The sequence below is a fragment of the Heterodontus francisci genome, chromosome 15 (assembly GCF_036365525.1).
Source record: "Heterodontus francisci isolate sHetFra1 chromosome 15, sHetFra1.hap1, whole genome shotgun sequence".
NCBI lineage: Eukaryota > Metazoa > Chordata > Chondrichthyes > Heterodontiformes > Heterodontidae > Heterodontus > Heterodontus francisci.
The window spans coordinates 53,654,866-53,671,715 of record NC_090385.1 but is presented as its reverse complement, the minus strand read 5'-3'; positions in this window follow the sequence as shown (position 1 = coordinate 53,671,715).

Here is a 16,850-nt window from a genome sequence, read left to right as displayed (position 1 = left end):
GCAGATGATACTCTCCGCCGAAAAAAGGCGGTGGAGGGGTGCCACCACCACCCGGTAAACGGGACCTGGAACAAGCAGAGATCAGCGCTTCAATGACATGCACATATACACCCAGGTTCCTCTGCTCCTGCACCCCCTTTAGAATTGTACCCTTTATTTTATATTGTCTCTCCATGTTCTTCCTACCAAAATGAACCACTTCACATTTCTCTGCATTGAACTTGATCTGCCACCTGTCTGCCCATTCCACCAACTTGTCTATCTCCTTTTAGAGTTCTACACTATCCTTCTCACAGTTCACAATGCTTCCAAGTTTCATATCATCTGCAAACTTTGAAATTGTGCCCTGTACACCAAGGTCTAGGTCATTAATATATATCAGAAAAAGCAAGGGTCCCAACACTGACCCCTGGGGAACTCCACTACAAACCTTCCTCCAGCCCGAAAAACATCCATTAACCACTACGCTTTGTTTCCTGTCACTCAGCCAATTTCGTATCCATGTTGCTACCGTCCCTTTTATTCCATGAGCTATAACCTTGCTCACAAGTCCGTTGTGTGGCACTGTATCAAATGCCTTTTGAAAGTCCATGTACACCACATCAACTGCATTGCTCTCACTAACCCTCTCTGTTACCTCTTCAAAAAACTCCAGCAACTTAGTTAAACATGATTTTCCCTTAAGAAATCCATGCTGGCTTTCTTTAATTAACCCGCATTTGTCCATGTGACTATTAATTTTGTCCCAAATTACTTTTTCCAGAAGCTTTCCCACTAACGAAATTAAACTGACTGGCCTGTAATTGCTGGGCTTATCTTTGCACCCTTTTTTGAACAAGGATGTAACATTTGCAATTCTCCACCCCTGAGTCTAAGGAAGACTGAAAAATTATAGCCAGTGCCTCCGCGATTTCTACCCTCACTTCCCTCAATAACCTTGGATGCACCTAATCTGGTCCTGGTGTTTTATCCACTTTCAGTACATACAGCCTATCTAATACGTCCTCTTTATCAATTTTAAACCTTTCTAGTGTTTGAATTACCTCCTCTTTCACCATTGCCTGGGTTGCATCTTCTTCCTTGGTAAAGACAGATACAAAGTATTCATTTAATACCTCAGCTATGCCCTCGGCCTCCATGCGTAAATCACCTTTATGGCCCTAATCAGCTCCACTCGTCCTCTTACCACCCTTTTACTATTTATATGTCTATAGAAAACTTTGGGATTCCGTTTAATGCTAGCTGCCGGTCTCTTTTCATGCTCTCTCTTTGCTTCTCTTATTTGCTTTCTCACTTCCCCTCTAGACTTTCTATATTCAGCCTAGTTCTTAATTGTATTTTCTACCTGGCATCTGTCATGAGCACACTTTTCCTTCTTTATCTTAATCTCTACCTCTTCTGTCATCCAGGGAGCTCTGAATTTGTTTACCCTACCTTTCCCCTTCGAGCGAACATACCTTGACTGTGCCCGAATTATCTCTTCTTTGAAGGTAGCCCATTGTTCAGCTATTGTTTCTCCCGCCACCTTTTGACTCCAATTTATTTACCCCAGCTCCATTCTTACCCCATTGAAGTTGGCTTTCCCCAGTTAATTATTCTTACTCTGGATTGTTCTTTGTCCTTTTCAATAGTCAGCCTAAACCTTCTGATACAATGATCACTGCCTCCTAAATACTCTCCTACTGTTACTTGATCTACTTGGCCCACCTCATTCCCAAGAACCTGGTCTAGCAGTGCGTCCTTTCTCGTTGGATTAGCAACATACAAGCTTAAGTGCTGCAAGGAAAATAAACACAGAACTATATCAAACACGTACTCCTCTCCATCCATGCAGCTAGTCTAAATAACAGAGAATTTCTTAAAAGGGAAACAGCACAGAGTAAATAGAACAAATTTTAAAACCAGTTTCAAACTACAAATAGAAAAGTCATAATAAATATTGTGCTGCAGGCACACACACACAGTTGAACAAATTTAAATAAAAAGCAGAAAGCAAAAGAAAAGTAGAAAGATGGATACCAAATTTCCCAACATGAACTGGAAAGCCATTTATATCCTATCTGAATTCAAACTTTTTAAACAAAGAATGCAGTTATGCTTCACTGAAGTGATTATAGAACCAGAGAAGCAGGCTGTAAAAATTCTGATAGCAGTTGGAAATGAGGGACTACACAGAATCAATATCTCTGGTTTATCTGAAGAGGACCAGAAAGATCCCGCAAATATATGGAAAGTGCTAGAAGATCAGCTCTGGTTATGAGTGAATTTTAGAATTCACCCCCTGGAATTGATGCTCTACAGGAATCAATAGATCAGTTCATCAGTAGATGCTGTAGTAAGGACAACAAATGCGATTTTACAGAAACTCTCAGTGTGACTAATGTAGTTGGTGATTGCCTTAACATTCATTGAAGCATTTCAGAAAGATCTCTTGGGGAAAAAGAAAGGTCACAGCATTGATGCGCTGCTAGACGATGGCACGAAATACAAAGCCATTGTAGCTGGACAATAGCATCTGCAAGCACCAGGTGCAGCCAACAGTATCAGCACGATAACCAGGTCAAAAAGAGCAAGAAAGCTGTGTGTTAAATATTGTTTGTCCCACTCACTGCGACATTGTCCTGCATTTCAAGATTTGTGCAAGGCGTGCGGTGCAAAAGGACACTGGGTGCACCTATACAAGACATCTGGCTCCAAAGACACAGCCAGAAGTCATGGTAGTACACAAACAAACAGGGCAACAGCAGCAAGGAAAGTGCTAGAGAATGGCGTAAATACAAAACGATACACGAAAACCACAGTGAAACAGACCTGAGATAAGATGCAGAGCGGAGCAATTCTCAGCCAGAAGACGAGTAAGCATTTCACATTCTGAACCTGACACATTGGGCTGAATTTTACAGACCTCCCCGACGTTGGGGGTTGTGGCTGTGGGGGAGGGGGCAGAAAATGCCTCCGACAGAGGCCCGCCATGGGCCTCGACGCCGGGAAGGCCCGGCCCGATATTGCCGGCAGCAGCAAGGCTCATGGTGCCCCCCTGCTGCTTGCCGACGGAAGCCAAATTAACATATGTTAAATAATGTTAATGAAGGAATAAAGTACCTACCCGCTCCCGCTGTCCATTCCAGAGTGATATCGGTGCCGGTGGCGGACACTCCCACGCCTTTGGATCCCTATCCGGGGTTTTGAGGCAGAACACTGGTGCGAAAGGGGGAGGAGGTAGGTTTTTCAGTGCAGCGGGGTGGGGGGGAGCAGCGTTAGAGTGATTTTATTGGTGTAGGGGATGGGGGGAAGGGGTAAAGACTAAAGTTTATGAACTTTGTGGGGGGAAGGTTCAGGTGCACAAGGTAAATATTTTGGGAGTGAGAGGGCAAGGAATTAAATCTATGGTTGTTGAGGGGGGGGGAAGTGTGGGAGAGGGTCAGGATCAATGCAACTAATTTTTTACAATCATTTCTCTTTTAAATATTTAAATTACAAGTTAGGCTCAAAGACCTTTAAAAATGGCATCAGTGCCTGCGCAAAGGCAGCTGATGCCATTGCCAGGGAGCGACCGTCTGCTCCCTCCACGTCAACATGGGGGCCAGTCCGTCCCGGCCATTTAAATGAGCCACCGCGTTTAAAATCGTGGTGGCTCCGTCAAGTGCGGTTCCAGCATGCGGGCCGCCATTGTTTATGTCCACCGCCAATTTCAGCGGTGGCAACGTAAAATGCAGCCCATTGTGTTGGTGAAGTAAACCAACTGGAAGATTTTGCTACTATTAACATCACATGCCCAAAGAAAGTTGGCAAACACACACTCAGGATTAAGATTGACACCGGAGCTAGTGCAAATATCCTACCAGCCCGAATCCTGAAGGATATGTACTGGAGTCATTGGAAATGATTGGTACAACCGACAATTGCAAAGTTATCTGCATACAATGGGGTACCCATCCCTAGCAGTGGTACACAAACAATGCAATGCAGCTATGGCAAGTCGGCATGGAAACCACAAATATTTTACCTGGTAGAGACACGAGCGGACCCGCAATGGCAGGACTACCAGCATGTAAGGACTTCAACATCATAACTATCCACAAGGTACTCATTACAGCAGAAGAGACCAAGTGTACCTGCATCGAGTCACAGTTCCTCCCAGATCTCAGTGGTTCTGGTTTTGAGAGGATCAGCCTCCTCTCAGAGATGCCACATGAAGAGGATGAAGATCCAAAATCAGATGGTGAAAGTTCTTCATCAAAGGGCAGTGTCTCTTTATGCTCTAGCGATTCAGAAGAAGAGATTGACGTTGTCACTACTGAGAAGCAAAGGCTGGCAGTGGGGAGTATTGCCAAGGGGAAATCTCCAAGGACTGGAACCCGCTTGCAGACTCTGGCCAGCATCAAATGGTACAGTCTGGAAATCCAGCAACTGCACAACTATGCCGCGCATTCACTTCTGCTCTCGACAACACCGCCAGCACCACAATGAGTCAGAACAGACAGATACCTCCATGAGGCACGTACTCCTCCCTCAATAAGTCCTCAATCTTGAGCCTCAGGCCTTCAGGCACAGAGGGTGAGGAGAGTCGAAGGACACGCAATGTCCTAAAAATGCAGAGGAGGGATGAGCTGAAACATTGTCTGTTAGCTCTTTGAGATGAAGTGCCGGAAATGTCCAAGAATGGCAAGACCTCAAAAGCAGTCATCCTGAGAAAAGCAACAGAGTATATTAGCAGGCTGAAGCTGGAAAAACTGAAAATAAATGCAGAGAGGGAGGAATTCCGGTAAAAACAGCAACAGATGAGACACAGATTCCCTGAACAAGAGTTGTCAAACCACCAAAACAATCTTTGGACTTTTAAGCTTCAACACTTGTAAATTTCACAATCCCTATCCTTGTACCTGTAAATATTATAATTTCTACCCCATGTAACTAATTTTGATGTTATCTAATGTTCTGTGATTTTACATGTAACATAGGAGACTTTGGAAAGAAAGGGGATGTTGTGTGATTGCCTTAACAGTGATGTCCCTTTAAGAGCTCAGTATGCGAATGAGCTAAATCCACCATGCTGCATTTCACTGGATCCCATGCGATTTTATTTTTTTAACCAGTCTGCCATGTGGGACCTTATCAAAAGCCTTGTTAAAATCCGTGTAGACCACATCAACTGCACTACCCTCATCCTCTTCCTTTCCATCCCACTGCTAAGGAAAAACTGTAGGTCACAAATGTTCAGAGCAACCAGCAAGAGAATGCCCCGCTTGTATTCTGGCCAAGCATTTTGCATTTACAGCATGCGTATTTAGGGAGGAGGAGTTGTGGTTACTCTAATGAATGATGTAGAAAATTTCAGAGTTTGCTGATCATTTGAACCTTCTGCTTTTCAAGTCTGCGTGTGAAGGGGAGTAAATTCAAAATGACTAATCAGAAACAATATTTCAGTGAGCAAATAGTCAATCGATGGAGAAGACTCCCTAGGGAGACGATGGAAACAGTTAGCATTGATTCATTCAAATGCAAATGGGATAGATTTCTTACCAGGATGTAGTCATGTGACTACAAGACAGAGTCACTCTGTAACTGTAACACCCAGGTGAAGGTTCTGTAAAGAGTTTGCTCTGTACTGTATATAATAGCTTAGCTGTTAATAAACCTGTTTGAGATCATCAGCATAACTGGACTCCACACATCTCATTTATGTTGCATCAAGTAACATAAAGAACACATTACAAAGAGGACTTATGAATCTTTTTGTTATTAAGCTTTAGCTAATTTCAACATTTTCCAAGCCCAATGCAGACAGAAAGGAATTGTTTCCCTTTTCTGGTCATTAAGGGCCCCACGTAAAATGATTTTGGTTAATCTTAATCCAGGTCAACTGTGCATGATTCCAAGTAATTCACAACTCTTCTTACTCACCCATTCTCTCTTAGAATCATAGAAAGTCAAGGGAACAGAAAGAGGCCACTTGGCTCATCATGTCTGTACTGGCCAAAAAACGATCCATCTATTCTAATCCCACCTTCCAGCATTTGGTCCATAGCCCTGCAGATTACAGCACTTGAGGTGCATATCCAGACTCCTTTTGAATGAGTTCAGAGTCTCTGCCTCAACTGCCCTTTCAGGCAATGAGTTCCAGACTATCACCACCCTCTGGGTGAAAACATTTTCCTCATCTCCCCTCTAATTTTTCTACCAATCACTTTAAATCTATACCCTCTCGTCACTGACCTCTCTGCTAAGGTGAATAGACCCTTCACCTCCACTCTATCCAGGCCTCTCAAAATTTTGTACATTTCAATCAGATCTCCCCTCAGCCTTCTCTGTTCCAAGGAGAACAACTCCAGTCTATCCAATTTTTCCTCATAGCTGCATTTTCCAGTCCTGGCAACATCCTCATAAATCTCCTCTGTATCCTCTCTAGTGCAATTACAACCTTTCTGTAATGAGATGACCAGAACTGCATATAGTACTCAAGTTGTGGCCTAACCAATGAGTTATGCAGTTCTAGCATAACCTCCCTGCTCTTGTATTCTATACCTCGGCTAATAAAGGAAAGGATTCCATATGCCTTCTTAACTACCTTATCGACGTGTCCTGCTACCTTCAGGGATCTGTGGACATTCACTCCAAGGTCCCTTACTTCCTCTACACCTCTCAGTATTTTCCCATTAATCATGTATGCTTTTGCCTGGTTTGGCCTCCCCAAATATATCACCTCACACTTCTCCAAATTGAATTCCGTTTGCCATTTTTTTGCCCATCTGACCAGACCATCACTATCTTCCTGCAGCCTACAGCTATCCTCCTTGCTATCTACCACATGGCCAATCTTTGTATTGTCTGCAAACTTCTTGATCATGCCCCCTACATTTACGTCCAAATTGTTAATATACACCACAAAAAGCAGGGACCCAGTAATGAGCCCTGCGGAATGCCACTGGAAACAACCCTCTAGTCGCTAAATCAGCGGTCAACAATTACCCTTTGTTTCCTGCCACTGAGCCAATTTTATATTTATCTTGCTGCATTTCCCTGGATCCCATGGGATTTTATTTTTTTAACCAGTCTGCCATGTGGGACCTTATCAAAAGCCTTGTTAAAATCCGTGTAGACCACATCAACAGCACTAACCTCATCCTCTTCCTTTCCATCCCACTGCTAAGGAAAAACTGTAGGTCACAAATGTTCAGAGCAACCAGCAAGAGAATGCCCCGCTTGCACTCTGACCAAGCATTTTGCATTTACAGCATGAGTATTTAGGGAGGAGTAGTTACTCTAATGAATGATGTAGAAAATTTCAGAGTTTGGTGATCGTTTGAACCTTCTGCTTTTCAAGTCTGCGTGTGATTTTTATTTTTTTTTATTTTAGAGATACAGCACTAAAACAGGCCCTTCGGCCCACCGAGTCTGTGCCGACCAACAACCACCCATTTATACTAACCCTACAGTAATCCCATATTCCCTACCACCTACCTACACTAGGGGCAATTCACAATGGCCAATCCACCCATCAACCTGCAAGTCCCTGGCTGTGGGAGGAAACCGGAGCACCCGGCGAAAACCCACACAGCCACAGGGAGAACCCGCAAACTCCACACAGGCAGCACCCAGAACTGAACCCGGGTCCCTGGAGCTGTGATGCTGCGGTGCTAACCACTGCGCCGCTAACCACTGCGCCACCCCTTTTGTGGGGATGAGGTATGGGATTAATGTAGGATTAGTATAAATGGGTGGTTGATGGTCGGCACAGACTTGGTGGTTCAAAGGGCCTGTTTCAGTGCTGTGTCACTCTATGACTCTAAAGTTGGCTTGGTGTTAGGATGCAGAGGGTGGTAGTGGAGGGCTGTTTTTCAGATTGGAGGCCGGTGACCAGTGGTGTGCTGCAGGCATTGGTGCTGGGCCCTCTGTTGTTTGTCATATATATTAATGACTTGGATTTGAATATAGGGGGCATGATTAGTAAGTTTGCAGATGACACCAAAATTGGTGGTATAGTGGACAGTGAAGAAGGTTGTCTAAGGTTACAACAGGATATAGATCAACTGGGGAAGTGGTCAAGGGATTGGCAAATGGAATTTCAAGCAGACAAGTGTGAAGTGATGCATTTTGGGAAGTTAAACCAGGGCAGGACATCGACAGTGAATGGCAGGGCCCTGGGGAGTGTTGTTGAGCAGACAGACCTTGGGGTGCAAGTACATAGTTCCCTGAAAGTGGCAACACAGGTAGACAGGGTGGTGAAGGCGACGTATGGCATGCTTGCCTTCATCGGCCGAGGCATTGCGTACAAGAATTGGGACGTCACGTTTACAGTTGTACATAACATTGGTCAGACCGCATTTCGAGTACTGTGTGCTGTTCTGGTCGCCGCACCACAGGAAAGATGTGATTAAGCGAGAGAGGGTACAGAAAAAATTCACAAGGATGTTGCCTAGTTTGGAGGGCTTGAGTTATAAAGAGAGATTGGATAGGCTGGGAATGTTTTCCCTGAAGCGAAGGAGGCTGAGAGGGGACATGATAGAGGTATATAAAATTATGAGAGGCATAGATAGGGTAAATAGCCAGAGTCTGTTTCCCATGGTCGGGGTGTCTAAAACTAGCGGGCATAGATTTAAGGTGAGAGGGAGGAGGTTTAGAGGAGATCAAAGGGGTAAATTTTTCACACAAAGAATAGTGGGTATCTGGAATGAGCTGCCAGTGGAGGTGGTGGAGGCAGGAACAGTAGCAACATTTAAGAGGCATCTGGACAGGTACCTCAATAAGCAAGGCATAGAGGGATATGGAATTAATGCAGGCATGGACGCAGTGGGCCGAAGGGCCTGTTTCTATGCTATACGACTGTATGACTTATAATTGCACATAGTCGGCTTTGGGTTGTCCTGCACAGAGCCCCCAATTATATGTTATGACCAAGGTGGGAGAAGCGCACTGTCTTTCGCCAGTTCTACTCCTCCACAGGTCACAAAATATTTTTAAAATGTGTATCCAGTTACTGACACAGCCAATTACAGACTAAGTTTTGGAATAAAATTCAAACAACCAGATTTCTGATGGAGAGTAAATTCAAAATGAATAATCGGAAACAATATGCTCCAGCGACCCGGGTTCGGTTCTGGGTACTGCCTGTGCGGAGTTTGCAAGTTCTCCCTATGACCATGTGGGTTTCCTCCGGGTGCTCCGGTTTCCTCCCACAGCCAAAGACTTGCGGGTTGGTAGGTAAATTGGCCATTGTAAAAATTATCCCTAGTGTAGGTAGGTGGTAGGAGAATTGAGGGAAGGTGGGGATGTGAGAGGGAAAATGGGATTAATGTAGGATTAGTATAAATGGGTGGTTGATGGTCGGCGCAGACTCGGTGGGCCGAAGGGCCTGTTTCGATGCTGTATTTCTCTATGACTCTATGACTCTAATATTTCAGTGAACAAATAGTCAATTGATGGAGAAGACTCCCTAGGGAGATGGTGGAAACAGTTAGTATTGATTCATTCAAATGCAAATTAGATAGATTTCTTATGTAAAATAACACTGAGAGCACAAGTTGTAGCATGCTTGGGAGGAGCAGATGACTTTGGACCTATGGTTTACAAAGCTGTCCAGCACCAGGGGTTGCCTTACATCAAGCTGAACTTTCTCAGTCCCAAGGAAATGGTTTTGGAGGTAGGACTGAGAGCAAAATGAAAGTATCCTGCCTTTGAGCAGTCTTGCTGGAGCTGAGTTTGACCGGTACCAGCTCTCCACCCAACAGCAACGGGTAGCTTATTAATAAAAGCAAAATACTGCGGATGCTGGAAATCTGAAACAAAAACAAGAAATGCTGGAGTCACTCAGCAGGTCTGGCAGCATCTGTGGAAAGAGAAGCAGAGTTAACGTTTCGGGTCAGTGACCCTTCTTCGGAACTGACAAATATTAGAAAAGTCACAGATTATAAACAAGTGAGGTGGGGGTGGGGCAAGAGATAACAAAGGAGAAGGTGCAGATTGGACCAGGCCACATAGCTGACCAAAAGGTCACGGAGCAAAGGCAAACAATATGTTAATGGTGTGTTGAAAGACAAAGCATTAGTACAGATTAGGTGTGAATATACTGAATATTGAACAGCAGCAAGTGCAAACCTGAAGAAAAACAACCTGAAAAAAAGTGGGTAAGCAAACTGAACAAACTAAGATGAAATGAAATAAATGCAAAAAAAGATTGTAAAAAATGTAAATAGGAATGTAAAAAAAAGGAAGAAAAAATAACTAAAAATGAAAGTAAAATGGGGGGCTGTCATGCTCTGAAATTATTGAACTCAATGTTCAGTCCGGCAGGCTGTAGTGTGCCTAATCGGTAGATGAGATGCTGTTCCTCGAGCTTGCGTTGATGTTCACTGGAACACTGCAGCAATCCCAGGACAGAGATGTGAGCATGAGAGCAGGGGGGAGTGTTGAAATGGCAAGCAACCGGAAGCTCAGGGTCCTGCTTGCGGACTGAGCGGAGATGTTCCGCAAAGCGGTCACCCAGTCTGCGCTTGGTCTCCCCAATGTAGAGGAGACCACACTGTGAGCAGCGAATACAGTATACTACATTGAAAGAAGTACAAGTAAATCGCTGCTTCACCTGAAAAGAGTGTTTGGGGCCTGGGATAGTGAGGAGAGAGGAGGTAAATGGGCAGGTATTACACCTCCTGCGATTGCAGGGGAAGGTGCCCTGGGACGGGGACGAGGTGGTGGGGGTAATGGAGGAGTGGACCAGGGTGTCGCGGAGGGAACGATCCCTTCGGAATGCTGACAGGGGAAGGGAGGGGAAGATGCGACTGGTAGTGGCATCATGCTGGAGGTGGCGAAAATGGCGGAGGATGATCCTTTGGATATGGAGGCTGGTGGGATGAAAAGTGAGGACAAGGGGAACCCTGTCACGGTTCTGGGAGGGAGGGGAAGGGGTGAGGGTAGAGGTGCGGGGAATGGGTCAGACACGGTTGAGGGCCCTGTCAACCACAGTGGGGGGAAATCCTCGGTTGAGGAAAAAGGAGGTCATATCAGAAGCACCGTCATGGAAGGTAGCATCATCAGAGCAGATGCGTCGGAGACGGAGACGGGTAGCTTATTAAGTTCAATTAAGTGCCACTTAGGGGCAAATTGTTGATGCTGCCGGTATCTTCCCGGCGACAGATTGGCTCCCCAGTGATACTAGCGCTCGGCAGCTGACTGGAGATGGCCTCCTGGTGGCAGATCGGGGACCACTGAAATCCACCCTCTCAGAGCCACAGGGATCAGTGGGCCGCAGGCCACCCTGTGGAGAGGCTACCGTTCCACAATGATGGCCTGGAAGCTGTGGCCACACTTTTAACAATTTTCAAAGTCTTCAGAGGGCGCCTACATCATCAGATGCCCTCGTGGTCTCTAAACTACATTGGAGTGCCCACCTCTCCCAGTTGGGTTGCCGCCACCCATAGCCTCAGGCACTCTGATTGGCTCGCCAGCCCGTGCAGCCCATGAACCATCCCTAATTGGATGGGGCTCCCAGAGGCAGCCTGTTAATTGACCACCTCTGGAAAGATCGCGTAGGCTATCAGGTCTAAGACACCATTGGGGTCAGGATCCGCAGATGGTCCCAACGTCAAGGTCCTGATGCTCACTCTAATATTTAGCCCATCATGTCTGGATTTGTTGGAAATTAATTGATTAAAGATTAACTGCTATCATTAGGCAACAGTTCCATTACTGTTATACCATGTGACTACCAGGGTGTCAAAAAGTGAACTAGATGGATCTTGGTCTTTTCTTTCATCTAGCAATTCTTATGCTCCTATGTGTTGTTAATTTTAATTTCCCCAAACGTTGTGTGCAACCCTGCACTCTGGATAGTATTATTTTGCTGAAAATTATACTACAGACAAAAACAGGACTGTTTAAGTTATAATTCCTCAACAATGATTGTTAATGAATGTTTATTAAATACCTGTAGATAAGACCATAAGCCAAATACGTGACCCGTGTACTCACAGCAGTGACATTCAGCAAACTTCCACCTTTATTCTTAAATCTTTAAACCTCTTTATTTTATTGGCGTATTTATTTTTAATTTACTTTTAGGATAGGCAATAAATTTGAGGCATACTGAGCAATCCTGCAGTACAGGAAATTAATATGCAGCTGAAAAATGTGACAAATGACAGTAAAGGAATCTTTTTAATATTTTTTCAAAATTCCCTCAATAAACAGCAATCAATTTTTATACATATAGGTAGAGAGGGATACACTTTTTGCATTTAGAATTTACAGAACTGCTGTCTATAAAGTTTAAGAAACCATCCCTTGAGGGTTTTCTGCAAAGTTTGGGTTGTAGTCAAATACCAACCACAGTAAAATTCAATGCTGCCTTTACCATGCTGCAGACTAGCTTTCAGAGGGAGATGGAGCAAAATCCTAGAGCACCCAAGGGGAGGTTTCTGGACAGATTAACTAGGCAGTTAACCATTTTATCCTAACTTCATAATGTAATACAAAGTGTTCCCATCTCTAAACATGCAAGTCAAATTAGACTACTACTACTTCCAAAATGTTTTATACACATCTAGATATTACCTTTCTCCTTGTGATCAAAATGCCCTTCTGTTACTTTGGCCAGCATTTGTGTCACCCCCTCAGGCTCTTAATACCAATTCAACGAAAGACAGTTGAACACTCCTGCACACTTCTATTGTCACCACTCTACACCACACCATCCCTCCTCATTGAAGGTCTGCCGCTGATCTGAAACACTGGGATTTAAAACCTCCTTGCTTATTTACTTAATCAGGGATATCTGTGATGATTTATTGGGAGTCTAGCTGACTGCCTCCTCATGTTTCGAGTGCCCTATAGCTTCAGGAATGGATTACATTTTATCACATTCTGCATGGCTTGGATGGTGTCCACTGTGAATAATCGGTCCCTTTGTCTTTTTATGAAGACTCTCCAACTCATAAAGTGCTGTCCAGAGATTTCTGAAGGATAGTTCAGAATGTATGATGTTATCTTGACTGTTAGGTGTTGTCTGGATACTTCTTTTCAATGCCTGAAGTGCACTCCACTTCATCCGCAGTATTACCATGTGAATAGTTATCCTTCTCTTCACAAATGACTTCTTTTTTCCCCCTCATTTTCAGAAAGTGTTGATGCATGCAGGGACTGGATTGTTTGCATGCAGCCAAATCAACGCGATGAAAACAACACCCTTCCTGTCGCTTGATGATAATATAAAAAAGTATTCTCTTTATAATTCTTATCCTTTCCAGTCTCCCCTGTCAAATGATTTAACAGTCATAAATACAAACTGGTAAACTAACCAAATGTGAAGCTTGAAATAAGAACAGAAGATGCTGGAAATACTCAGCAGGTTAGGCAGCACCTGTGGCACGAGAAACAGTGTTAACATTTCAGGTTGAAAGCCTTTCATCAGAACTGGAAAAAGTTAAAGATTTAACAGGTGTTAAGCAAGTACAGAGGTAGGAAAAGGGGTAAGGGAAGGAAAGAACAAAAGGGAAGGTCTGTGACAGGGTGGGAGGCAGGAGAGATTCAATGACAAAAAGGATTCTGGTACAAGACAAAAGTGGATGGTAATGAGACAAGTAAAGACACAGAAGAAAAGTCTAGAGAGCTGTAAAAGGGAATAGAATAAATTATTACCAACAGCTACTGTCTGAAAAATTGGGAGCAATGGTTATGAACTGAAAGTGTTGAACTCAATGTTCAGTCCAAAAGGTTGTAAAGTGCCTAATTGAAAGATTAGGTGCTGTTCCTCGGGCTTCATTGGAACACTGGAGGAGGCTGAGGACAAAGATTAGCAGTGGGTCGGCGAATTAAAAGGACAGGCGACCGAGAGCTCAGGCTCACCCTTGCAGACTGATCAGAGGTGTTCCACAAAACAATCACTTAATCTGTGTTTCGTCTTCCCGGTGTAGAGGAGACCACATTTTAACTGCGAATAAATTGAAAGAAGTGAAATTAAATTGCTGTATCACTTGGAAGGAGTGTTTATGGCCCTGGACAATGGAAAAGGTGGAGGTAAATGAGCAGGTGTTGCATCTCCTGTGCTTTCATAGGAATGTGCCGCAGGAAGGACAAGAGGTATTGGAAGTGATTGAAAAATGGACAAAAGTATCACGGAGAAAATGGTCCCTTTGGCATGGTGAAAGGAGAAGGCAGGGGAAAATGTATTTGGTGTTGACATCATGCTGGATGTGGGGGAAATGGCAGAGGATGATCTGTGGAATGTAAAGACTATTGGCATGGAAGGTGAGGGCAAGGGGAAACCTATCATGGTTCGGGAGGAAGGGGAAGGGTTGAGAGCAGAAGTGAAGGAAATAGAATGGACATGGTTGACCATGTTGGTGGGCATCCTTAGTTCAAGAAAAAATAAGGCCTATCAGAAGCACTGCTATTGAAGGTGGCACCGTCAGAACAGGTGTGATGGAAATGGAGAAACTGAGAGAATGGTATGGAAAGCAGGGTAGCAGGAAGTGTAGTCAAGGTAGTTGTGGGAGTCGGTGGGCTTATTGTGGATATTGGTCAACAGCCTATCCCTAGAAATTGGCACAGAGCAGTTGAAGAAAGGAAGGGAAGAGTCAGACATGTGAAAGTGTGGGAAGGGTGGAAGTTGGAAGCCAATTGCTGAAATTTTCCAGTTTGGGACGAGGGCAGGAAACATCACCGATATGGTCCATGCACTGGAAAAAGAGGCAAGGGAGAGGACCAAAGAATGACTCACATGTCCCACAAAAAGGCAGGGATAGCTAGTATCCAAACAGGTCCCCTTTGCAACACTCTTTATTTGGAGTAAGTGAGAGGAGTCAAAAGACAAGTTGTTCAACTTTCCCTCATCCTTCACAAGGTCCATCTCTGACTCTTTCCTTGCCTTCCTTGACTTCCCAATCTCTGATCGGGGGATAGGCTGTTGAACAATATCCACGATAAGCATATTGACTCCAACAGTAATGCTTTTTTATTTATTCAAAGGATGTGAGCATCACTGGCAAAGCAAGCATTTGTTGCCCATCTCCAATTGCCATTGAGAAGGTGGTAGTGAGCTGCCTTTTTGAACAGCTGCAGTCCATGAGTTGAAGGTATACCCACATTGCTATTATGGAGGGAGTTTCAGGACTTTAACTCAGAATGGCGATATACTTCCAAGTCAGTATGGTGTGAGATTGGAGGGGAACTTGCAAGTGGTGGTGTTCCCATCTGCTTGCTGCCCTTGTCCATCTAGGCAGTGGAGGGTGCAGGTTTGGAATGTGCTGTTGAAGAAGCCTTGGTGAGTTGCTGCAGTGAATCCTGTAGATGGTACACATTGTAGACACAGTGCACTGGTGGTGGAGGAAGTGAATGTTTAATAGAGTCATAGAGTCATAGAGTTATACAGCACAGAAACAGGCTCTTCGGCCCATTGTGTCTGTGCTGGCCATCAAGTACCTAACTATTCTAATCCCATTTTCCAATACTTGGACCATAAACCTGCATGCTATGGCGTTTCAAGTGCTCATCTAAATACTTCTTAAAATGTTGTGAGGGTTCCTGCCTCTACCATCCCTTCAGGCAGTGCAGTCCAGATTCCAGCCACCCTCTGGGTGAAAATTTTTCCAAAATCCCCTCCAAACCTCCTGCCCCTTACCTTAAATCTATGCCCCCTGGTTATTGACACCTCCGCTAAGGGAAAAAGTTTCTTCCTATCTAACCTATCAATGTCCCTCATAATTTTGTATATCTCAATCAGGTCCCCCCTCAGCCTTCTCTGCTCTAAGGAAAACAACCCTAGCCTATCCAGTCTCTCTTCATAGCTGAAATGCTCCAGCCCAGGCAACATCCTGGTGAATCTCCTCTGCACTCTCTCCAGTGCAATCACATCCTTCCTATAGTGTGGTGCCCAGAACTATACACAGTTCTCCAGCTGTGGCCTAACTAGCATTTTATACAGCTCCATCATAACCTCCCTGCTCTTATATTCTATGCCTCGGCTAATAAAGGCAAGTATCCCATATGCCTTCCTAACCACCTTATCTACCTGTGCTGCTGCCTTCAGTGTTCTATGGACAAGTACCCCAAGGTCCCTCTGACCCTCTGTACTTCCTAGGGTCCTACCAGCCATTGTATATTCCCTTGCCTTGGTAATCCTCCCAAAATGCATCACCTCACACTTCTCAGGATTAAATTCCATTTGCCACTGCTCTGCCCATCTTACCAGCCCATCTATATCGTGCTGTAATCTAAGGCTTTCCTCTTCACTGTTCACGAGACCACCGATTTTCATGTCATCGGCGAACTTACTGATCATACCTCCAATATTCATGTCAAAATCATTAACACTACAAACAGCAAGGGTCCCAGCACCGATTCCTGTGGAACACCACTGGTCATAGGCTTCCATTCGCAAAAACAACCCTCGGCCATTACCCTCTGCCTCCTGCCACTAAGCCAATTTTGGATCCAATTTGCCAAATTGCCCTGGATCCCATGGGCTCTTACCTTCTTAACCAATCTCCCATGCGGGACCTTATCAAAAGCCTTACTGAAGTCCATGTAGACTACATCAACAGCTTTACCTTCATCTACACATCTAATCACCGCCTCGAAAAATTCAATCAAGTTAGTTAGACACCATCGCCCCCTGACAAAGCCATGCTGACTATCCCTGATTAATCCCTGTCTCTCAGGGTGCAAATTAATCCTGTCCCTCAGAATTTTTTCCAATAGTTTCCCAACCATTGATGTTAGAATCACCGGCTTGTAATTACTTGGTTTATCCCTGCAACCCTTTTTGAATAATGGTACCACAATCGCTGTCCTCCAATTGTTTGGTACCTCTCCTGTGGCCAGAGAGGATTTGAAAATTTGTGTCAGAGCCCATGCTATCT